This window comes from Leopardus geoffroyi, chromosome A1 (genome assembly GCF_018350155.1).
Source record: "Leopardus geoffroyi isolate Oge1 chromosome A1, O.geoffroyi_Oge1_pat1.0, whole genome shotgun sequence".
NCBI lineage: Eukaryota > Metazoa > Chordata > Mammalia > Carnivora > Felidae > Leopardus > Leopardus geoffroyi.
The window spans coordinates 43,432,279-43,458,865 of NC_059326.1; the positions used below are offsets into that span (position 1 = coordinate 43,432,279).

The 26,587-nt window shown below is 35.7% G+C and overlaps 1 non-coding gene across 1 annotated transcript; it reads left to right on the plus strand.

The window, feature by feature from the left end:
- The first annotated feature begins 1,657 nt into the window (after positions 1-1,657).
- LOC123582147 lies at positions 1,658-1,789 on the plus strand. Its single transcript, XR_006704235.1, has one exon. It is a non-coding gene; the product is annotated as a U6atac minor spliceosomal RNA (small nuclear RNA).
- Positions 1,790-26,587: the final 24,798 nt, after the last annotated feature.

Sequence of the window (26,587 nt, forward strand, 5' to 3'; positions counted from 1 at the left end):
ATTAGTCAAGATTTTTAGAGGGGAATGTTCTGTTTTATTAGGAACTATATTTTTCCTATGTTTTGATAAGTTATTTACTTGCTATAGTTGCTTTAAATAATTTTTCTGGAAGATATGTTTATTCAGGCATTCAAACGTAAATAATGCCATAACAAATTAATAGGTTTGGGCTATATCAACATATTCCTTTTGTATATTATCATACCCTTTATTCTTGTTTGATTGAAATCTGTTATACTGGGCTTATTTTTTCTACATAGGGATTTATACTTTTATGTGTAGTCCAGTGTCTTTGTAGAATTATCTTAAAGATTCAGGGGTGCCTGGTTGTCTCAGCTGGTTAAGCGTCCACTTATTGATTTAGGCTCAGGTCTTGATCTCATGGTTCATCAATTTGAGCCCCGCCTTGGGCTCTGCACTGAAAGGCAGAGCCTGCTTGGGCTTCTCTCTCTCCCCCTCTATGTCTGCTCCTCCTCTGCTCATGCTCTGCCTCTTTCTAAATAAATATAAACAAACGAACTTAAGAAAAAAAAAGAATTATGTTAAAGTTTCAAATTCTACCAAAGATCTATGGGTGGCTGTAGATCATTCTACACTTAGAATAATAAAAATAATTATTTCAGTTGTGCTCTCCTATCTCTTTCAGGCAGTTTCACAATACCTTAAACATATATTCTTTAAGATGCTATTTCAGTTCAATAGTATCTTAATGGTATTTCACTTTTCCATTTAAACGCTTTCTTCTTAGGAAGAATTCACTATATGATTAAGACTAAAATTATAGAAATCTAAGAAAAAGTATTTACTAAAGAGGGATATAGGATTGTGTCTTAAGGGGATATTAGGATTCTAGTTATGTATGTGCATAAAAAGATAATCTTTTGAAATACTGTTCTTAAAAATATTTTGCCACACATATTTTAAAAATTCACCTTTTTTGTATTTCTCAAGTAATACTAGGACTGTGTATGCTTATTTTTTATATTTTAATATTAATGGCAGAGATGGGAAAGACATATAAATTCTTAAATCTAAAGTCACATCTCTGCTTTAAAACACATTACTGTTTAAAGACAGTATTTCAGAATGTCAACATGAATGGAAGTGTCAAAATGATGCTTAATACTAATTTGTTTATATGTGCTTGACTGCACTTAGATGGTAAAAAGGTAGGTATCAAAAATAAAGATTATTTTGAGACACTGAAGTAGGTTTCTTTTTGTTTTCATTGCCATAAATACCATTAGTGTTAATTGGAGATTTACATGTGCATTGAGAGAATAATATACCTCATTATTCTTGAGTAACAGCTACTGACTTTTAAAGGCCATTTAGAATGTATGACAGGAAACAAATAAAAGCATTCCACTTAACTTTTTGAAAGTTATTTTCATATACCAGAAAATGAAACAAAAGGCTTCATGAATATTCCACTTCCATAGTTTTAATTTTATAACTTCCACAACAAAACCTTTAGAATTCCCTTTGTAGCTTAACTAGCTGGGGAATATGTGAAGTAAGTATATCTTAAGTCTGCTTTGTGGTAGGTGACCATGGCCTAGAAGAGTATATGCTATTTACTTTGTTGTTGTCGTTTTAGGTATTTAAACCATTAGAAATCCACTGATGTCTCTAGTGTTCAAATAATTAAGATTTTTTGATATGTAAAAGGACAGAAGGTTATAGCACTCCTGTTGATTGACAAGGATGAAAGAGGCCCTTGGTCCTGACAACATATATATGGGTAAGGCATTGCTACCTACTTTGTGGCATCTAACCATCATTTTTATAGGCAATGAGGATTTAAGAGTGTGCTTATGATGAGCATAGGGTTGTGTATAGAAATATTGAATCACTATATTGTACACCTGAAACTAATATTACACTGTATGTTAACTGGAATTTAATTAAATACTTAAAAATAAACACATAATTAAGATTTCTTGAAAGATCACCTTGGCATATTACAATAAAAATAAGTAATTATTGAGCACATATATGACAGTCACTATTTTTTAAGTGCATTTCAAGTATGAACTTACTCATACTCAGCAACCCTGTGAGGTCAGTATCATTATCCCTATCTTATAGGTGACATAATAGAGGCATCAAAAGGTAAGTTAACTTGCCTAAAGTTAACACACATAGTAAGTGGTAGAGTTAGGATTTGAACCCTGGTCACATGGCTTAACAAATGGAGTTTGATGTAGTTATATTGGCTCAAATGAGTTGGCTTTGTCCTAAAATATAAACACACTAGTTAACAAATTAAAACCTTCTAGTTAATCCAACTTATTTTATTTTATTTTATTTTATTTTATTTTATTTCATTTCATTTCATTTCATTTCATTTCATTTCACTTTACTTTACTTTACTTTTATTTTATTTTATTTTATTTTATTTTATTTTATTTTATTTTTAAGTTTATTAATTTATTTTGAGACAGAGAGGAAGAGTGTGCATGCACATCTTGGGGAAAGGCAGAGAGAGGAGAGAATCCCAAGCAGGCTCTGTGCTGTGCTGTCATTGCAGAGCCTGACGCAAGGCTTGACCTCATGAACTGTGTCCAACTCATTTTTTTTAGGAGTCATGTTAGATAAACTATTTTTACGCATACCTCATAGGATTATTTCAACAGTCACTCACATAGTTTAGGAAAATATTTCTTCCAACCTCACACCATAATCTTCCTGAGAAGTTTCTCCAGGGACAATTTCAAAGCTCTTGTAAGAGCTAACATGTACAGAATGCTTTTCTAAGACAGATGCTATCGTATGCATTTTTTTTCATATATTAAATCCAGGAACTACCTTTGAGATACAGTTGCTGTCCTTTTATAGATAATGAAAATGAGGCAGAGAAAGGACAAGTAATGTTCACATGTGAAAAGAATTTGAACAGAGGAAGCCTAATTCCAGAAAGAAGACATGATGTGACTGAAGAAAAGTGGATATTGAGTTCAGTGAGCCTGGATTTAAATCCCACATTATAGTGCCATAGAGGGAGATAGGGAGGGAGAGCATCATCTTGCAGATAAGTTAAACAGAGTCAAGCCAAAGAAAGTTGGTCTGCTTTTTAGTTTTGTCATGCACAGGCCATTTTATTATGTTTTTAATTTTTTTAATGTTTATTCAGTTTTGAGAGAGAGAGAGTGTTAGCAGGGGAGGGGCAGAGAGAGAGGGAGACACAGAATCCGAAGCTGTCAACACAGAGCCCGATGGAAAGCTTGAACTCTTGAACTGTGAGATCATGACCTGAGCTGAAGTCGGACACCCAACCGACTGAGCCACCCCAGCGCCCCATGAACAGGCCATGTAAAAAAAAAAAAAAAAATGCCAGGGATGAAATAATCCTCCCTACTGCCTTCTGAGGTGGGATGCTCTACCTTCCTTTCATACACTTTTACCAGGACAGACCCTTAATTAATAACATGTTTTGAGCCTTGATTAATGACATGAAAATAAGATTAGAAACAGGTAGTCCACAGGATTGCTGTAAATGACAAAACAGAAGTGAAATAATTTGTAAACAGAAGGTAGAGTCACTCCAAGATAATAGGAGTCCTTTAATTTGAGGCAAAAATTATATTACATTTGGCTTCTAAAAGAGGTTTTAGTACTTGGCCAGCTATGTCCCCTTCACATTAACTCACTGCTCACACTCAGAGAGCCTGATCATACAAAGCTCTGGTGAAGGTGGGTGGTGTAAACTCTCGTTCTAAATCTGCCATGCATGCAGGCTTTAGAATGTGACCTATAATTTTCAAACCACAGAATACTGTTTGTGTGTTTTTTTAATGTTTCTTGACTCAAATTAATTTATAAATAGAAGAAAATATTGGGACCTCAGTACCATCCAGTTGATATAGCACATCCTTCAAGCTTATTATCTATTTGTTTATTAAACAAATGTATCAAACACCATGTACCAGGTATGCACCAGATTCTGGGAATAATATCTACTATTTTCTTTCTATGACTGCTGAAACAAATTACAACATGCTTAGTGGTTAAACACAGCAAAATATATTATCGTATAGCTCTGTAGGGTAGAAGTCTAACATGTTATCATCGGGCTAAAGCCAAATTGCTAGCTGAGCTGCATTCCTTTCTGAGGCACCAGAGGAGAAACCATTTCCTTGCTTTTTCCAGCTTCTAAAGGCTACCCGTATTCCTTGGCTCATGACCACCTTCCATCTTCAAACCAGTAATGCTTGGTCTAGCCTTTCTCACACTGAATCATTTTGACACTGATTCTCCCAACTCCTTTCACTTCTGAGGATATTTGTGATAACATGACTTCCACTCCTTGATAATCCAGAAGTTTCCCCATTTTAGGGTCAGCTGATTGCAAGCATATTTCTGTTTCCAATTTTAACTCCCCTTGGCCATGTAACATACTAGTAGGATCCAGGGATTAGAACATGGGCATCTTTGTGGACCATTACTCTGCTTCCTGCATCATCTCTGTTCACACATTACTTTAAGCTTATGGAAGAGAGGTGCTCACTACCTGATTAAGCAAATAAATATATACTTCAGAAACTGTGATATATGCTATTAATGTTTTATGGTATTATGAGTGTTTAAATCATGGAGAGGTGATATAGATCATGGAATTTTTCCTTAGTTGGCTACATTTGTCTTGACATTTAGAGGAAGAGTGTATAGTTCAATTAGTGAAAGAATTAAGGAAGAGATTTCTCATAGAACCACATATAAGAGTTTAGAATTAAGAGAAAACAAGAGAATTGGAGGAACGAGGCAAAAACCAGTGTGCCTGTAGCAAAATGAGCCTTGTAATTCAACTTAAAGCCATTACCAACAATCTGTTATATTCTACTGGTTGAGATGTTAGGAATAAAACAGGGAAGAAAATTTGGGTTCTTCATTTTCTTCTACCTCCGGGAATGGCTCATGCTCTTTTTAAATTATATATTTGGCTCTGGGTAGTGTAAAAACACTTGCTCAAATGGGTACAGAGAGTGTACTGTTGTTTTGTTTTCAGCTCCCTGAGATATTTAGAATATTTTAAGCATATCATGCAAGTAAGATCTTCAGTAATTCTGTAGAATTTAAGAGTGTTTCAAATCATTTGTCATTTACTATGCTTATATATGCTTAGTGTTTTTCCCTATTATAATTTGAGTTTCTTTAGATATTAGGATAATAATTCTACCCATATCAGTATTACGTATTTGATCTTTTTTTAACAATTGAAACAAATTTAACCTTTCCTTAAACCAGCATAAGGTGAATATTTTCTTATTGTGCTAAAGTTGGCTTATAGGAGGAAAGAAAAGTAAAATTATACTTACAGTTAATTTAGTAATCACGTATATTTGCAGTATTAGACAATTGCAAAAGTCTCTGCCATAACACAGCTAAAGGAACTTTGTGGTCTAGTACACCTGTTTCTGAATTTCTCTCATTGATTGAGTAACCTTATTAAATTAACACAAGTTCTTTTATTTTCAGATTCTGTATCAGAAAAGTGGGATGATAATACTATGGAATGGTGGAATGGGATTATGTATGTGAAGTGATCAATATAATGCTGAATAGAGAATTCTCAATATTTGGTAGTTGTTATGTTTATTATTAAGTAGTTATTATCTGGCCATAACATTCTTGTTAATATATTTCTATTACTGTACTATTCGTCTCCTTAATAGTAAATGTTAAGAAAGCTAATGAAGAGAGAGAGAAAAAGTAATGCAAAGTAGCTTTCTAACCTTGGTATTTTTGAAGCTTTGTCTGTGACATGATATTGACCGCAGGGCACGTGTTTGGAGCCTTTCTGGGTTTGATGTTTCCCGACCTTCTCTGACATTCTTCTGACCCTCCCAGCAGTTTTTCTCCAGCTCTCTTCAACATTTCCTCAGCTTCCTGGCTGTGCTTCAACACTCTTGGAAATTTTCCCAGATGATTCATGAAAAATCATGTAGAGTAAGAACCTCAGGGTCACAGACTTAGAAGAGGGGGTTCTGAAGGGCAAAATAAGACTATCCAACAAAAGTTGTTCGTGACTTAACAGAGAAGTTTTAACTAAAAGAAAAATATTATTGTGTTGAGTAGAATAAACATGAGGATTTCATCGAGTCAAATAAATTATCTAAAGACAAGAAAACTGAACTCGGTGGGGGTGATTTCTGTAGTGGGGTTTCTATTTTAACAGTGATTTTTCAGTTTGCATAGTTCATATAAGGTCTCTCCTATACACATGTATGAAGAGAGACTGATATATCCAAAACAAACAGTATCTCTGTAACTCTAATTAGAGGTTCAATAAAATAGCTAGAACAGAAACTAAAGCTCAAAGAAAGATCACGGTTTTAAATCCACACTTTAAGAATATATTTGTCATAGTAAATGTTAATAGAAATAATTTTCAAAATAAATGTTTTAAAACAAAACTTTTCATGGGAAGCAATGTGGCTTGTAAGATAAAAAGAGCTATAAAGTTAACTAAAATGGTAACTCATTGTGATTAGACAATAGCTGTAAGTATATAACACTTATATGTCTCAGCTATTTTTGATGGTACCATTCATGTTGAGCAATATGCCTTTCCTTACCTGGACTGGAAAGCTACCATGATTCTTGTTTGTCAGTATGTGCCAGATGCACTAAAAAAAATCGGAAGTGGAAAATCAGGGCTGACTGCTGATATCCTCTTGGTTTGAGTCTCAAGGCCCTTGAATCTGAAGGCTACTATGCCAGCATTTACCCAAAGTCATGGGCAACTCTAGAGAAACTGACAAGGCCAGTTTCTAATATCTAGTTTCGGTGGGAGTTCGTAAAGTTACAGAGCTCTGATGTGTTGGCCCCTACCAGAGAGTTTGCCAGGTACTCCCGAGTCCTATTTCTGATCAGGCAGAATGACATTCCTATCCTTTTTAGTCCAAAAATTTTTCTCTTTCTCTTTTTCCTTCCTATTATTTATTCTCTAGATTTAGCTTTTATAAAACTTTGAAAACTCCATGGTTCCTTGATATCATGCTAGTTTGATTTTTCAACTTCCAGACAAACATACACTTTAGTGAAAGATTTGGACATAACCTAGCTATTGAAAAGCAGTTGGGTATGATAGAAAGTAGATATGTACACATATCTTAACAGTTTTTTTTTTTTTTGAGGTTAAGCATTTGATCTTTAAGGAATTGTTTTTCTCCCTTTGTCTTGCAAGATATCATCATCCTGACCCTAAGTTCACCCATTTAACAAATACTGTGTTTGCTGAGGTCCTTTTATAAGCTAGATTCTGTGTTAAGTGAAGGGTATACAATGGTGATTAAAACAACATGATTGCTGTTATCATGAAAATCACAGTACTGGGAAGGATAGACAGCAAATATTCATGTCATTATCATCTATAAGATAAAAGAACAAAAAGATATGCATGAATTCCACATCAAAACAAACACTAATACTCTATATATGCTCTGAAAGCTAGAAACCTAGACTGCTAGAAACTCCTATAAAAACCCTGCATCAAATGCACAATTACAATGGGTAAGGCAGGGAGGAACAGAGTGATGAATTAGACTTCATTCCTCATGTCCAGGAACTGATAGTTTCTGGCTAAGAGGATAAAGCTAGCTTTATGGAGAAGATGACATTTAGAATGAAATTTTAGGATAAGGATGATAAAGAAATATGGTAAAGGGCACTAACTGCCAGGCAGAAAGAATAACCTCCACATCTGACCCTTATTTTGTGCCCTTTTGATTCCAGAACTAATCTGGTGTGTTTACATTTTCCATTATCCCTGATGCTTGGTGGTAACTGCTCCCTGCCTAGCCTAAAATGTGCTTGGGGTGGAAGATAAAAAGAGCAAAAGACCATTACTTCTATCATTATTTAGTTGAGTGAGATTTTTTTAAAAATCTCCAAATAAATCCTTAAAAATTTAAGAAAATATTAGAAATAACCCACATTTTGGAAGCTAATGACGTTAGAAAAAATAATGATAATTATCAAAACTCAATGAAGTTTACTCAGACTAACTGATACTTGGGAAACCCAGCTCCTGTTTTCTTTGCCCTAACTTAAAGCCTATTTGAGGCACTTTCATTCAGACTTTAATCATTTTTCCCTCTTTCTGTTTTGGTTCTAATTCTTCAAATTAAAGTTGGTACATAGTTAATTTTATTCTTATTATGAAATATATATGTGTATTATATATGCTTTATTCATATTTGATAAATTTATGTATGCATTCTGTCAAATGTCTGATAAAACTCATAATACATTTCTTACTAAAATGAAAATGAAAAGTTTGGGGAAGAAAAAGAGATTGACAATTAAATGACTTATTCAGGAAGACTTGAGTTCTGTATCCTTACAGCATAGAGTGTACCCATCAGCAAGTTTCTGTTACATCTCAGGAATATTCCTATCACAATTGGAAATTTAGCCACTAAAACTTAATTGTTACGATCAAACTGGAAACACAGTATTTAAATAAGTTGTCAAAAATTAGGATTTATGCTCTTTAGATGCTCTCTATTTTAATTACCAAAGTCTCCCTACAGAAGACAATGTATTAATAATAAATAGCTCTTGTATATAAATGTTCATTGATGTGTATGTGTGTGTGCCTGCCTTGTCCCTTGTATTGAAAGGTATCTTGTCTTAAAACAAAAATGCACATGCAATACTACTGTAACTAATAAATCATGTATGAAAAATGTGAAAGATGGCATTATATATCAGTCAGTGCTTCTTTGTATAATTAGATATATTTTCTTCAGTTTCTGCAGACCATCTATGACATTTTTGTTTTAAAAGTTCATTCATAATGTAAATGAATAATGCATTTTCTCATGATGGACACCCTGAACACTAATGTCATGTCACTGATGATGGGGCCGTCACAAATGTGAGAAGAGAAATGATAACTAGAGAAGTTATTTTTTACCCCACCAAATGTTAAGAAAAAAAAAATTACTATGCATTAGCATTAGACAAACACTCTGCCCACTTCTGTAGTTTATAGGGATCAACTTTCTAGAAAGCCATGGATGCCTTCCATCTGTTGATTTACTCTAGAAAGGAAGAAATTTTAGTTTAGAATAGGAGGAAGAATTTATCCCTGATGCGACACTGGGAGCAAGTAAAGCTCTGTAACATGTAACTCACTGGAGAATTTTCTTTTCTTTTCTTTTCTTTTCTTTTCTTTTCTTTTCTTTTCTTTTCTTTCTTTTCTTTTCTTTTCTTAAAAATATTTATTTATTTATTTATTTACTTATTTACTTACTTATTTATTTAATGTTTTAAGAGAGAAAGAGAGGGAGAGGGTCAGAGAGAGGGAGACAGAGAGAGAGAGAAGTCCTATGCAGGACTTGAACCCAGGAACCCACGAACCCTAGATAATGACCTGAGGCAAAATCAGGAGGCAAACACTTAACTGACTGAGCCACCCATGTGCCATTTATTTATTTATTTATTTATTTATTTATTTATTGTCATTTTTTAATATTTATTTTTGACAGAGATAGAGTGAGCAGAGGAGGTGTGGAGAGAGAGGGAGACAGACAATCCAAACTGGGCTCCATGCAGACAGCGAAGAGCCTGATGTGGACTAGAACTAATAACGAACCATGAGAACATGACCTTAGCCAAAGTCTCATCTCAACCAACTGAACCACCGAGGTGCCCCTATTTTTTTTTTTTTATTACTTTAGATAGACAGAGAGAGTGAGCAGGGTAGAGGGATGGGGCATGGAGAGGGAGGGAGAATCTTAAGTAGGCTCCACACTCAGTGTGGAGACCCATTGCAGGGTTCAATCTCAGGACCCTGATCTGAGATCATGACCTGAGCAAGAGTTGGAAGCTTAACTGACTGAACTACCCAGGAGTCCTGGGAATTTCTTAATAGAAGGTGTCATTTTAGGATTAAATAACTTTTAATAAGGAAGACACATTTTTAGTATATGTGCTGCCGAAGCGAGCACGGAAGACACATTTTTAAATTTGAGTTTATTTGACAATTCTGGGAAAGTCAAGTATTTTACATAATATATTTGGAAGAGATAAGAATGTATTGAATAATGTATATTATTTAACAATTCCTCATTCATATCATCCCATTTTGTTCCTGCAACAATCTTGCTATATAGTATATGCATATGTAGTATTATTAACCTGGTTGTGATAATAAAACAAATCACAGGATAATGAGAAGTAAGTCCCAATTTTTCTAACTTGTAATCTGGTTTTATTATCATGATAGGTAAGACAAAAACTTTCTTCTGAAATGCTTAAATAATGGAAATAAAAGGTAAGCATTGTTTTGAAATGGTTCAGGGAGGGGGTGCCTGGGTGGTCCATTAGGTTAAGTGTCCGACTTTGGCTCAAGTCATGATCTCACGGTTCAGTTTTTGAGTCGGAGCCCTGTACTGGGCTCTCTGTTGTTAATGCAGAGCCTGCTTCAGATCCTGTCTCCTTATCTCTCTGCCCCTCCCCCACTCACACGTGCTATGTCTCTTTAAAAATAAACATTAAGAAAAAATTGTTCAGGGAAAAATTATCTAGTTATTAGTATCATCTCTTTCCTGTATTTTAAGTTCTTTAAGTGGCAATCTTTAATAGCTATAGAGATCACCTTATAAGTCACAAAATATATACTCAATAAATACCTGTTAAATAAATGCACAAGTATTCACAGAATTTGTTTTAGTTTAATTGTTTTACTACTATCTTATCAGCTTGTTTTACTCTATCAGAAAATAGGGTTCCCTCTAAACTTTCTAGTTTCAGAGTGTATAAATATGCATCTATTTAATCTAGGCTATCAAACATCTTTCATCTGGCTAACTTCCAGAGAAAAGCCTTAATCTCTCACAAAGTAACCAAAGCAAATTCCTAGGGGTGGGTAGAACAAAGTCTGGTGTCTTATATTAAAATATAGTGAAGTATGATACATGAAATTTTAATGGCTAAGTTTCTAACAAGTATAGGAGTGTCTTAAATGTAATAAAATCCTGAAATGTACATTCAATGCCATAAGAATATATAACACAAATCTTGAAGAAATCATTTAACAATGTATTTTTTGTCCCAAGATTTTAATTATTCTAAATTTAATACCAACACATTTGTGCATGCACATACATAATACAACCAATTAATATGATGAGTTCTTGAGGAAAGGAAGATATTGAAGGCATTATAAATCCTTTTCATTTGTTAGAGCACCAAGAAATTAATTCCTACTCATTTTACTATGTAACCCACCCAACCATGTGTTACATATCTATATTTTCCCCATTCTTGCTAGTAATGTCTTGCCTCAGGCCCATCTACAAAGAGATACACACTTTCAGGAGAAAGAAACTAAAAGATCATGTATATACATCATTTGGAACTGAAAGCAATGCCCCTCAACTGGAGCAATGCCCCTCAACTTTTAAAATATCTGTATGTTGATGAAGTCCCAGTAATCCAATAGTTCATTTTTGCTTTTATTTCCCTTGCTCCTGGAGACATATCAAGTACCTAGTTGCTGCGGCCGAGTTCACAGGTTGCTGCCTGTTTTCTCCTGTAGGATTTTGGTAGTTTCCTGTCTCACATTTAGGTATTTCATCCATTTTGAGTTTATTTTTGTGTATGGTGTAAGAAAGCGATCCAGTTTCATTTTTCCATGTGTCACTGTCCCGTTCTCCCAGCACCATGTGCTGAAGAGACTGTCTCTTTTCCATTGGATACTCTTTCCTGCTTTGTTGAAGGTTAGTTGGCCATATATTTCTCTGTTTCTGAATTCTCTATTCCTTTGAACTGTGTGTCTGTTTTTGTGCCAATCCATACTTTCTTGATGATTACAGCTTTGTAATACAGCTTAAAGTACGGACTTGTGATGCCTCCATCTTTTGTTTTCATCTTTCAACATAATTTTGGCTATTTGGGGTCTTTTCTGGTTCCATTCAAATTTTAGGATTGTTTGTTCTAGCTCTGTGAAGAATGCTGGTGTTATTGTGATAGGAATTGCATTTAATGTGTAGAATGCTTTGAGTAGTATTGACATTTTAACAATATTTGTTCTTCCAATTCATGAGCATGGAATGTTCTTCCATTTCTTTATGTCTTTCTCATTTTTTTTTCATAAGATTTCTATAGTTTTCAGCGTACAGATCTTTTACCTCTTTGGTTAATTATATTCCTAGGTATCCTATGGTTTTGGTGCAACCCTAAATGGGATTGATTCCTTGATATCTCTTTCTGCTGCTTCGTTATTGGTATATAGAAATGCAACCCATTTCTGTACATTGATTTTATATACTGCGACTTTGCTGATTTCCTGTATCAGCTCTAGCAGTTTTTTGGTGAAATCTTTGGGGTTGTCCATGTAAAGTATCATGTCATCTGTGAAGAGTGAAAGTTTGACTTCTTTATTGCCAATTTGGATGCCTTTCATTGCTGCTGAGGCTAGGACTTCCAGTAATATGTTGAACAACAGTAGTGAGAGTGGACATCCTGTTGTTCTCCTGATCCCAGGGGGAAAGCTCTCAGTTTTTCCCCATTGAGGATGATATGAGTTGTGGGCCTCTCATATATGGCTTTTATGATGTCAAGATATGTTCCTTCTATCCCTACTTTCTTGAGTGTTTTTATTAAGAAAGGATGCTGTATTTTGTCAAATGCCTCTTTTGCTTCTATTGAAAGAATCATATGGCTCTTATCCCTTTTTTTTATTAATGTGGAGTATCATATTGATTGATTTGAGAATATTGAACCAGCTCTGCAACCCAAGAATAAATCCCCCTTGAGCATGGTGAATAATTCTTTTAATGTACTGTTGAATTTGATTTGATAGTATCTGCGCAGCAAAGGAAACAATCAACAAAACTAATAGGCAATGGACGGAATGGGAGGAGATGTTTGTAAATGACATATCATATAATGGGTTAGTATTCAAAATCTATAAAGAACTTACCAAACCCACCACCCCCCCCCCGAAAAAAAACAGTGAAGAAATGGGCAAAAAACATGAACAGACACTTTTTCAAAGAAGAAATCCAGATGGTTAACAGACGGATGAAAAGATGCTCAGTATCACTCATCATCAGGGAAATACAAATCAAAACCACAATGAGATACCACCTGACACCTGTCAGAATGGCTAATATTAATAACTCAGGAAACAACAGATGCTGGTGAGGATGTGGAGAAAAGGGAACCCTTTTCCACTGTTGGTGGGAATGCAAACTGGTGCAGCCACTCTGGAACAGCATGGAGGTTCCTCATCAAGTTAAAAATAAAACTATCCTGCAACCTAGTAGCTGTACTACTAAGTATTTATACAAAGGATATAAAAATGCTGACTCAAAAGAGCAAATGTACCCTGGTGTTTATAGCAGCACTATCAACAATAGCCAAATGATGGAAAGAACCCAAATGTCCATTGACTGATGTATGGATAAAGAAGATGTGATATGTGTGTGTGTGTGTATGTATATATATATTTTTCCAGTGTGTGTGTGTGTATATATATGTGTATATATATATATATATATATATATGTGTGTGTGTGTGTGTGTGTGTGTATATGTATATATGTGTGTGTGTGTGTGTGTGTGTATATGTGAATATATATATATATGTATATATATATGTGTGTGTGTGTGTGTATGTATATATATATATGTGAATATATATATACATACACACACAGACATATACACACACAATGGAAATGAAATACTACTTGGTAATGAAAAGAATGAAATCTTGCCATTTGCAACAACGTGGATGGAACTAGAGTGTATTATGCTAAGCAACATAAGTCAGAGAAAGGTAACATATGTGGGATTTGAGAAACACAGATTTCTCAAAATTCACTCATATGTGGAATTTGAGAGGCACAACAGATGAACATAGGGGAAGGGAAGGAAAAATAAGATAGAAACAGAGGGAGGCAAACCATAAGATACTCTTAAATATAGAGAACAAAATGAGGGTTGCTATAGGGGAGGTGGGTGGGTAGATGGGCTAAATGGGTGATGGGCATTAAGGAGGGCACTTTCTGGGATCATCACTGGGTGTCATATGTAAGAGAGAGAGATGAATCACTGGGTTCTACTCCTGAAGCCAAGACTAAAGTGTACGTTAACTAACTTGAATTTACATTAAAAAAAAAGCTCTATACATATATATATGCATCTTTGATGGAGTATGGAATCAGATAATAAAAATAATGATGATTTATATGTTTTTCCATAGTTTTTGAAGGACATTTGCGCCGTGTAATAATTTTATTGGTAAGCATTAATAACAGCCCATAAAAAATGGATATACCCTGTTCTGTAGTGGAAAGTATATGGATTAGGATGACAACTTTCTACTTATTAATCTTGAGCTAGTTAATTATTTCTTAGTTCTAGTTTTCTAATCAATAAAATGAGAAGTGAGAAAGGGATCATATATTCATTATAGATGTATCCATTATTTATTGATATAAAAATATTGGTTAACAAACTACCTAACCACTCAGTGCTTTAAAAACAGTAATCTTTTGTTATTACTCAGGAGTCTATGTGGTCATCAGGATGGTGCTGTTGATCTGGACTGAAATTGGATCATTGTGTTTGCATTCACTTAGTATATCTGTAATCATTTGGCATGTCATTTGGACACTCTCTGGTCTAGGACACCCTCAGCTTGACTGTTTATCTCTGCTTTACATCATCTTTCAACCTGGATTAGACTTCTTTTCCTCTTTCCTTTAGAATCTTTTTGAGTGAATAAAACTACTCTAAGTGTCTTACGGCCTAGGCTTGAATCTAATACTCTATTAATCTGTGATTTCTGTTGGCGAAAGAAGAAAAACCATGTTCACTTGGATTCAAGTAGTTGGGCACAGATGTTATCCTTTAAAGAATGAGCAGAGGGCCCCATTGCAAAAGAAGTGGAGGATTGGGGCCATTTCTGCATTGAACCTACTGTTTATGGTTTTGTAAATTTTAAGTAAAATAATGTATAATATGTATACAGTTCTTTGCAATGCTGCAGTCTCCCGATGTCCATCCCTTATTTTACATAAGAGGAAACAGAGATATAGAGAGTATAATTGGTTTATTGAAGGTGACCTAATAATAAAACTCAGATTTGGCTCCAGAATCTAGACCTCCTGCTTCCTATGTAATTAGCACCTCATTCTGGTAGAGTAGATGATATATTGAAATAAATAAAGTAGATGAAACTTGATTATTACATAGTTATGCCTTACTGTGTAGTATTCCTTACAGTGTAGCAGTATGTGTTGGTGATAGTTTTGTTGCATTCTAATCCTGTGTAATTTAAGGGGCAAATTTTTATTTTATTACTAATTTTAATACCATCCAACCTGTTGTCATTATCAACGTCATCTGTAACTTGAAAGAGACTCCAGGAAAATACTTTTTCAATTTTATATGCTTCTGGCTGGAAAACAAAAAATCATATCAAACATATTTAAGAAAGTGTCAATTTAAACCCTGACAAAATATAAGTGATAATTTATTTTTACTTAGGCTTATAGCACTTGTTACTCTTATATTTACTTTTTATTTTCTGTGTAATCTTAAAGGTATCAGAAAGAAACATCTCAAATGATTAACAGTATTGGCAAATCTCTAATTGTAATTTGGATGAACCACTGGTCAATACTGTCCTAGATTCTCCTTTTAAACTTGATAAACCTTCCACTTGCATCACATGAAAATGAAGCAACCCATGCTAGGCCATGAGTTAGTCATATAATAGCCAAGGACAACAATTCTATTCCTAAAGATAATCATTGTATGGTATGAAATACAATATAATTTTATTTGTACCGTAATGTTATGTACAGTTACAAATATTTCATAAAATTTATATTCTAATGACAGAAATTTGCATTATTTAAGTGTACCTTGTATAAAGTGTTTGTGTATTTGTAATTAAATGTTGGTATATTTTATTTATTGTATTATAAAATTACTTTATAGATATGGTTGTACTTTCAATTTTTATTAAAAAAAGTCTCTGTTTAATTTTTGTGTTGAAAGAGTAAAAATGCATACTTCCATTTGTTTCCTTTCTGGATTAGTCTTATCCTTTTTTGAATATTGAATTTGGATTAGATCTAGGCATGAGGGCATCTGGATTTTGGTGTCCCTCAATACCTCCTCATTTTTCTGCTTTTATTGTCTCAGTTTCTGCTCTGACAATCTTAGTGCCCAGCAAATGTTTCGCTGTATTATCCTAATAAGACTACTTAGCTTAATTTGAACATGAATAGAAACTATGATAAACATTCTACATTTCAGGTTAATTTCATAAGGTAGTAAGGGATGAGACCTCAGTTATTTTTTCAGCATACTAAATCAGTATCTTAAGGGAAGGGGCTTCAGGATCTGTGCAGGATCTGTGTTTTCTAACAAGTGTCCTAAAGAATTCTTATGCCAGGAAATATTTATACTGTAGAATTGAAAATACATTGAACCAGATGTCACTGGATGTGAATTAGAATCTAAACTTGGTTAATTGTGAATCGTGTAACTGCCAGTAAATTAATCATATCAGACCTCAATTCTTATACTATAAAATAATCAAAAGGCAAAATATCACCCAGACTTCTTAACTTTCATTAACTAATTTTGGAATTTAAATGAAGTAAATTTAGAAAATGTTTAAAAACATTTATACAAATATAAAATGTCAATTTTCCTGTGCTTATGATTGCTGGTGGTACCTACTGTTTGGAGTGTAGCTATTTACTTTTCTTTTCCCTCAATAGAATTGGCTGATGGCTGTATCTTTCTGCTGTTCTGTTTTGTTTTGAAATTCAAGTGTGTGATTTAATAATCATAAGAATTAATTTTACCCAAGTAGGACACAGAAAATGTAAAATGTTAACGAGTATCAATGATTGTATACTTCTGAATAAATATATTTCAAGCTCTTCTTAAAAAGTCAGAAGCTTTGACCTAAATATAATGAGGATAAAGGTGATTTTCTACATTTATATATCATATAGCATTGTCAAAATAAAATATTTATTTTTCATTGATAGAACGTAACTTACAGCATCATTTCTCTTCCTGCTGAAATATTACCAATTAAATAAAACATGAACTCTAGAGAGAGTTTTTGCTTTCATTTCTCTATATGGATTTCAGAACTCTCTGTTCTGTCTCCTAGAGCATACCCCAAACTGATTTCTAGCTGTGTATTTTATGCATTCTGGCACTTTGAATTTTGACACAAGCCAAATTCCTGAGTAAGTTAGAATATCAGGAAGATCAGTGCTTGAGTTTGGGTTCACTAGGTAAACTTTCATCTTCATCAGGAAAACAGTATGAGGGCATTTATAAATAAGGTTCTTTGCTATGAATAATAGAAAAGAATAAGGAAGCCTCATAACAGAATTAAGTTTAGCATGAAAAGATGAGAATAAACTTGAATATTATATTCACATTTTAATCAAATTAGATGCATCTGAACTATTAGTGTTGTATTTTCAAGGATAAGTAAACAATGTTTTATGCTACTTCTCAAATAACTAATCCATTCTGGAACAGGATGATGTTTTTATGTATTTATTTATTTTTTATCTGATTTTTTTTTTAACGTTTATCTATTTTTGAGACAGAGACAGAGCATGAACGGGGGAGGGGCAGAGAGAGAGGGAGACACAGAATCTGAAACAGGCTCCAGGCTCTGAGCGGTCAGCACAGAGCCCGACGCGGGGCTTGAACTCACGGACCACGAGATCATGACCTGAGCCGAAGTCGGATGCTTAACCGACTGAGCCACCCAGGCGCCCCAGGATGATGTTTTTATTTCTCCAAAATTTAATCTTTATTTTTGGTAATAGAAGTCTATATTTAGAAACTTCTCTATACTTTTTTAATCTGCACCTCCACCTTCCCCTAAGGAAAGGAGAAGATACCATTCTTCTTGGAAGTCAACGAAAGCAAAGAGTATTGAGGAGTGCCACTGGACTTACCTTGGATCTCTGGGTAGCAATAAGTATACTGGCAAAGCATAGTATTATGATTGTCTTCTTTATCTGGATATAATCATGGCAGTAAGGGAAAAAGAGGGAAAAGCGTAAATGTGCAAAGGAGATGTCTTTAAAGGAGAGAAGGATATAATCAGGAGGAAAGTCATACATCCTAGGTGTAACTATGTTTGAACCAACGATGGGCTCTGGGCACTTGTGCCTCGGAAGAGGGAATAGTTAATGTATGAACTGTTCTAAATTCCCTATGATCTATGAAATTTCTCATAGGGAATCTCTCTGTGCGGGAAAAATAGATCTTGAATGATTATGCTATTATTTGAAATTCCAAGGTAAATCAATTCCTTGAACTGAAATTAGGGCCTCTCCTGGCACTAGATTTGAAGGTCTGGCATGAAAATGTGAATGTACATGTGAGGCTGTTCTGTTTTTCAGAAGGATTAGTAAGTAGAATCTTTGATAAACTATTCTAATTGAGATTAAGGCCCCAAATTTATTTCAGGAAGCTTAGCAATATGGAATGATCAGGCACAATGTTTCCTACTCTAGTGATACAAGCCTTACGTGACAAGTCTCTGATGTCTCCATGAAAATGGAGCTTGTACAAAAGTAAACTTTCTTCAGTATTTCATGTTGAAATTGCTAAGGAAGTGAGTCTACCCAGTACTACCTTTCTTTAGCTGCAGAGTTTTTCTGTCTTCCAGGGCAGCATGATGTTATGATGGTGTGTGTGTGTGTGGGGGGGGTGTGCTTGGGGAAGTGGAAAGGTCTGTAAGAACGATTTCAGGATAGCTGAAATTAACAAACCATTGCTTTCCTGAAAGAGCAGAATAGAGCTCCCTCTTTCATAACCCTATATATATACATATTTATATTTGCTTGACTTTGAGAGAATTGTGTATAATGAATGAAAAAAAAAAAAGCTCACCCATCAACAGTTTTTGCAGCTTTATAAACACTGAAAACTTAACGTGAGTACTTTGTTGTTGCCACTTGCATTTCCTTGTTCTTTGGACATTAAATTATTTGAGGTGTTTTTAAAGTAATTTTAAGCACGGAAGTGTCTACTGTTGATTATGACAAATGCCTGTCAAGCTGTGAACTATCTAGAAAAGTGTTCAAATCTATTAAGAACTCTAATGATATTTTCTATAATTTATTTTACTCTAGGCAGAGGCTGATGTGGCAGAATTAAATTTAAGATTGCTCAGTGATACTAGATTACCCCAGGAGCTAACATTGACAAAAGTCAAAGAAAAAGAAAAAAAGAGTTTAAAAAGGATACTGCAATTACATTTTTAAATAAATAAAACCAGAAAAAGATTTTTAAGGTATTTATTGATTTGTTTTAATTCTTTCAAAGAATCACTGAGTGATTGATCTGTGTTAGGCACTGTGTTGAATATTGGGGACCCAGTGAAGAATCAGCCACTTTCTGTGCTTTCAGGAGTTTTAAAATTTGGTTGTGAAGACTGAGAAGTACAGAATCAAATACAATATAAAATAAAAGTATGATTAGGGTAAGAAGGCCATGGGGTTGCAACTAAACACATCTTAATTGATAGAGTTCCCAGAGGAAAGGTTATTTAAATACTTGGATGGTATAGAGAAATTTAGTTTGCATAGGACAGGAAGGAAAGGCAAAAGAAAAAGCTATTTCCAGCTGAAACTATAGCATATACAAAGGACCAACAGAATTGGAGTCTTATGAAATCAGTAAACTGAAAATCATTCTGTATGCTACAACATAAGAGTGTGAGATAAGCATGTCAAAAATTGGGATATGGGAGTGTAACAGGATCTTAGGAGAGGGAATAAGAAGTTTAAGATCATGGGGAGCCAGTGAGTATTTTTAATTAGAGGAGTGATGTGATCAGATATGTGTTTAAAAAACAAAAAAGGAAAAGAAAAAATCTCTTTCAGTCATGGGGAACACTGAAATGAAGGAAGACTGGATAAAGGGAGACCAGATTTACCTGAACAATAATGAGGACAAATTCAAGTATTGCACTTCCAATTCTCACTTGAACAGTTGGGGTTTCATGGTTCAAATTGCCAAGATCAGAGAGCTAGAGAGAACAAGTTTCTCGTGTGAGGAGGTCGAGCTTCGTTTCAAACATTATGAATTTGAGAACTCCTATAGGATAGGCATGTGGGAGAGGGTTGGGAGGCATCATTGTGAGAAAAAGGGTTCCTGTTAACTCAGAAATTAAGAGGAGCAACCACTTGTCAGCCAGACCCTATTGTAGTTGACATAAGAGATGGGAAAACAAGGCATCCACAGTTAACCAGTTACCCTCCAGCATAACTGACAGACAAATAGGGAGCAGGTAGGAATTCTCACAAACTTCTTTTATGCTGTTTCTAAATCTGATATAGATGACCTAAGCTATTTATTGTGTTTTTACTCATTTCATACTTAGAATACTAGTTTATTTGTGTCTGACCTAAATGACCTAGGGACTTTGCTTTTGTGTTTATCACGTATGGCAGCCAGTGTAAGCGTCTCACCCACATGGTCTCAGTTCTTCATTCTTTTTATTACCATGTGTTTGTGGATCATGTGGCTTCAGAGTTTCTTTGCTTTCAACAGCCAGTACCTGTAGCTCCTGAAGCTTGCTTTCCCCACAAGCCCAGAAAACCTGAAATGCCTATAATTTTACATTATCCTTAGGTGGCCCCCATCAGAGGTGTGGAACTGAAAAATTCCAGATTTCTTGGCACAGGTCAGGACAATTTTGAGGCAAAATTTATACCATCTTGAGGATTTCTCCTAAGATCACACCCTTGGTTGGCTTACTCCCCACTGTTATGCTTTTTGAGCTTTTTTGCTGTTTTCCAAAAGGATTTCCATAATAAATCACATTTTTTACAAATTCCCATCTTAGGCTTGACTTCTGGGAATATCATCCTAAGACATATTGTTTTCATGTTCACTTTACCAATCCCCATGTCCTTCTCCATGTAGGTTCACAAAGACCTATGAAATATTTGTGGTTCTATCTCAACATGTACATCTGAAATAAGACTCTCAATGGTTCCCAAGATGGTCCTGTTTCTGATCTTCGGGTTATATTATATGGAATAAACATTCTTTTTTAAAAAATATAATTTATTATCAAATTGGTTTCCATATAACACCGAGTGTTCATCCCAACAAGGGCCCTTCTCCATGCCCATCACCAACTTTCCCCTTTCCCCCACCCCCCATCAACCCTCAGTTTGTTCTCAGCTTTGAATGCATAATAGAGGTAAATGTTTTACATATGTGTATACACACATGTATGTGTGTGTGTAATAGTAGTAGTGGTGGTGGTGGTAATTAATCTACTTGTATTTGTCAGAGGACTTCAATTCCAACTGACAGAAATCCAAATAAAATTAATCCCTCCCCCCAAAAAAAAGGTAATTATTGCATGCAACTCCCATCTCCAAAGAGCGAAACTAACCTTAAAATTGCAGAATTTGGGATTCAGTCATATCATGAGAAGGCGATGTTCCTCTTGCATGTTTTGCTTGTTTGCTTCAATTATGTTCATTCTGACAGGTTCTTTCTGTGAGGAGACACAATGGCTGCTGGAAGCCTTAAGCTTACAGTGTCCTCATAAATCTGGTTTCTACAGCTGCTATAAAAAATACAATTGCTTGTATTCTCTTTGCTGGTGACCTATTTTTTTTTTTTTAAATCTTTGTCTCCAGAAGCTTTTAGAATTTTCTCTCTTATTCCTGCTGTTCTGCAATTTCACAATGATTTGTCTTGATATGGATTTTTTCTTTATTGTGCTGGACTATCTGAAGGCTCTTTACTCTGTAAACTTCTATTGTTCAAGATTGAGAATCTTTTTTATATTATTATATTGATACTAACTTTACTTCCATTTTTCCCTTTCTCTTTTCCTGAAATCTGAATTGTCTTAATCAAGCATAATGATAGAATTCTCTTATCATTTCTCTTTTTAATCTCATCTTTTGTTTTATTTTGTGGATAATAATTTCAAGTTTATATTTCACATTTACTGTTTACTTATTTACTTGCTTATTTTTAAATTCTAATAACTTTTTTCTTATCTAAAATCTTCATTTCTAGAAAAGTGTTCCTTTGTTTCCTGGGTACACTGTCTTTTTAGAATAATTTTTAAACATCATACTGATTCTGTATTTTTCTCATTTTCTCCAAATTTCTTTATCTCATTATTGATTTTTGTCTGGTTTTAAATCTCTAGGAACTTTCCTTAACTGTTTGATGATTCTTGGTTATCCTGGCATAATTAAATGCAAGAGTCAAAGAAACTAATAGAAAAAATTAGTGTATGTGGACTAATTATTATTGATGGGTGAACTGTATTTTGTGTTGATCAGATAGAGGGCTAGCTCTTTCACTGGGAAATCATGAAAAGCTACTGCCTATAGGTCTTTGCTTTTCCATTTCGTCTGTTTCGTTTTGTAGAATTCCATAATCATTCCTCTTGCTAATACCATATTTACCTCTGTTTTGGAAGACAGTGTGAAAAAAGAGAAAATTATATTTATTTAATTATCACATTAATACTTGTATTTGGTGTCCATGAAATCAAAACCTCTCTTGGTCAAACTTTTCAGAAAGCCGGCCTTCGACAAATTATGGAGGCTGTATTATTTGCTCTATAACAAGTTACCCCAAAATTTAGTGACTTAAAACAAAAATAATCATTTATTATTCCCCAGAATTTTGGTGATTCCATAATTCAGAAACAGTTTCTCTGGGCAGTTTTGGCTCAAGGTCTCTCAATGAGCTTGTAATCAGATGTCTGCCAGGCTTCAGTCATCTGAAGGCTTCACTGGAACTGGAGAATCTAACTACGGTTGTTAACAGACATAGCTGACACTGGCTATGGAACTAACTGCTTGGGATTCTCTCACTCCCTCACCCTTTTTATGCATTTAAATTTTATATTTATCTATCTAAACTATATAAGTAAGAACTTACAGACTTCTGGGAAGATGGCGGCGTAGGAGGACTCTGGGCTCACTGCATCCTGCTGATCACTTAGATTCCACCCACACCTGCCTAAGTAACCCAGAAAACAGCCAGAAGACTAGCAGAACGGATTCTCCGGAGCCAAGTGCAGACGAGAGGCCCACGGAAGAGGGTAGGAAGGGCAGAGAGGCAGTGCGCGCTACAGGGACTGGCAGGAGGGAGCTGGGGCGGAGGGGTGGCCTGCCGGCCAAGCAGAGCCCCTGAGTCTGGCTCGCAAAAGTGGAGGGGCCGGATGGAGTATGTTCCAACAGCAAGTGGGACTTCACATCTGGAAGGTTATAAGCTAACAGCTCTGCTACGAGAACAGGAGGGCTGGAGGACAACAGGAGGGAGAGTTGTTGAGCCCCAGATGACAGAGCTCAGCTTAGAGGGGAACAAAGGCACTCCCCAGTGCCATCTCCCTCGCCCATCCCCCAGCCAAAATCCCAAAGGGAACCAGTTCCTGCCAGGGAACTTGTTTGCACCACACAAACACCCAACGCTGTGCTTCTGCGGATCCATCCCTCTGGCGGGTCTGACTCCCTCATGGTGCCACAGGACCCCTCCCGAATCGGATCTCCGAAGGAAAAGCAAGCTGAGCCTGCCCCTCCTGCCCCCGTGCACCTTGCCGATCCACCCCAGCTAATACGCCAGATCCCCAGCACCACAAGCCTGGCAGTGTGCAAGTAGCCCAGATGGGCCACGCCACCCCACAGTGAATCCCGCCCCTAGGAGAGGGAAAGAGAAGGCATACACCAGTCTGACTGTGGCCCCAGCAGTGGGCTGGGGGCAGACATCAGGTCTGACTGCGGCCCCGCCCACCAAGGCGAGTTATTCAAGACAGCACGAGGGAAGTGGCCTGCAGTCCCCCACCAATCTAGGGACTATCCAAAATGACGAAATGGAAGAATTCCCCTCAGAAAAAATCCAGGAAATAATAACAGCTAACTAACTGATCAAAAATGATTTAAACAATACAACAGAAAGTGAATTTAGAATAATAGTCATAAAATTAATCACTGGGCTTGAAAAGAGTATAGAAGACAGCAGAGAATCTCTTGCTACAAAGATCAAGGGGCTAAGGAACAGCCAGGAGGAGCTAAAAAATGCTATCAATGAGCTGCAAAATAAAATGGAGACGACCACAGCTTGGATTGAAGAGGCAGAGGAGAGAATAGGTGAACTGGAAGATAAAATAATGGAAAAAGAAGAAGCTGAGAAAAAGATAAAAAAATCCAGGAGTATGAGGGGAAAATTAGAGAACTAAGTGATGCACTAAAGAGAAATAATCTACACATATTTGGTATTCCAGAGGAGGAAGAGAGAGGGAAAGGTGCTGAAGGTGTACTTGAAGAAATAATAGCTGAGAACTTCCCTGATCTGGGGAAGGAAAAAGGCATTGAAATCCAAGAGGCACAGAGAACTCCCTTCAGACGTAACTTGAATCCATCTTCTGCATGACATATCATAGTGAAACTGGCAAAATACAAGGATAAAGAGAAAATTCTGAAAGCAGCTAGGGATAAACGTGCTCTAACATATAAAGGGAGAACTTTTTTTTTTTTTAATTTTTTTTTTTCAACGTTTATTTATTTTTGGGACAGAGAGAGACAGAGCATGAATGGGGGAGGGGCAGAGAGAGAGGGAGACACAGAATCGGAAACAGGCTCCAGGCTCTGAGCCATCAGCCCAGAGCCCGACGCGGGGCTCGAACCCACGGATCGCGAGATCGTGACCTGGCTGAAGTCGGACGCTTAACCGACTGCGCCACCCAGGCGCCCCAATAAAGGGAGACCTTTAAGACACGTGACGGATCTCTCTACTGAAACTTAGCAGGCCAGAAAGGAATGGCAGGAAATCTTCAATGTGATGAACAGAAAAAATATGCAGCCGAGAATCCTTTATCTAGCAAATCTGTCATTTAGAATAGAAGGAGACATAAAGGTCTTCACAAACAAACAAAAACTGAAGGAATTCGTCACCACTAAACCAGCCCTACAAGAGATCCTAAGGGGCATCCTGTGAGACAAAGTACCAGAGACATCGCTACAAGCATGAAATCTACAGACATCACAATGACTCTAAACCCGTATCTTTCTATAATAGCACTGAACGTAAATGGACTAAATGCGCCAACCAAAAGACATAGGGTATCAGAATGGATAAAAAAACAAGACCCATTTATTTGCTGTCTACAAGAGACTCATTTTAGACCTGAGGACACCTTCAGAATGAAAGTGAGGGGATGGAGAAATATTTATCATGCCACTGGATGTCAAAACAAAGCTGGAGTAGCCATACTTATATCAGACATACTAGACTTCAAATTAAAGTCTGTAACAAGAGATGAAGAAAGGCATTATATAATAATCACAGGGTCTATTCATCAGGAAGAGCTAACAATTATAAATGTCTATGCGCCGAATACGGGAGCCCCCAAATATATAAAACAATTACTCACAAACATAAGTAACCTTATTGATAAGAATGTGGTCATTGCAGGGGACTTTAATACCCCACTGATAGAAATTGATCGATCAACTAGAAACACGGTCAATAAAGAAACAAGTTCCCTGAATGATACATTGGATCAGATGGACTTGACAGATATATTTAGAACTCTGCATCCCAAAGCAACAGAATATACTTTCTTCTCAAGTGCACATGGAACATTCTCCAAGATAGATCACATACTGGGTCACAAAACAGCCCTTCATAAGTATAAAAGAATTGAGATCATACCATGCACACTTTCGGACTACAATGCTATGAAGCTTGAAATCAACCACAGGAAAAAGTCTGGAAAACCTCCAAAAGCATGGAGGTTAAAGAACACCCTACTAAAGAATGAATGGGTCAACCAGGCAATTAGAGAAGAAATTAAAAAATATATGGAAACAAACAAAAATTAAAATACAACCATCCAAACACTTTGGGATGCAGCGAAGGCAGTCCTGAGAAGAAAATGCATTGCAACCCAGGCCTATCTCAAGAAAGAAGAAAAATCTCAAATACAAAATCTAACAGCACACCTAAAGGAAATAGAAGCAGAACAGCAAAGGCAGCCTAAACCCAGCAGAAGAAGAGAAATAATAAATATCAGAGCAGAAATAAACACTATAGAATCTAAAAAGCTGTAGAGCAGATCAACGAAATCAAGAGTTGGTTATTTGAAAAAATAAACAAAATTGATAAACCTCTAGCCAGGCTTCTCAAAAAGAAAAGGGAGATGACCCAAATAGATAAAATCATGAATGAAAATGGAATTATTACAACCAATCCCTTAGAGATACAAGCAAGTATCAGGGAATACTATGAAAAATTATATGCCAACAAACTGGACAACATGGAAACAATGGACAAATTCCTAAACACCCACACACTTCCAAAACTCAACCAGGAGGAAATAGAAAACTTGAACAGACCCATACCCAGCAAAGAAATTGAATCAGTTATCAAAAATCTCCCAACAAATAAGAGTCCAGGACCAGATGGCTTCCCAGGAGAGTTCTACCAGATGTTTAAAGCAGAGATAATACCTATCCTTCTCAAGTTATTCCAAAAAATAGAAAGGGAAGGACAACTTGCAGACTCATTCTATGAAG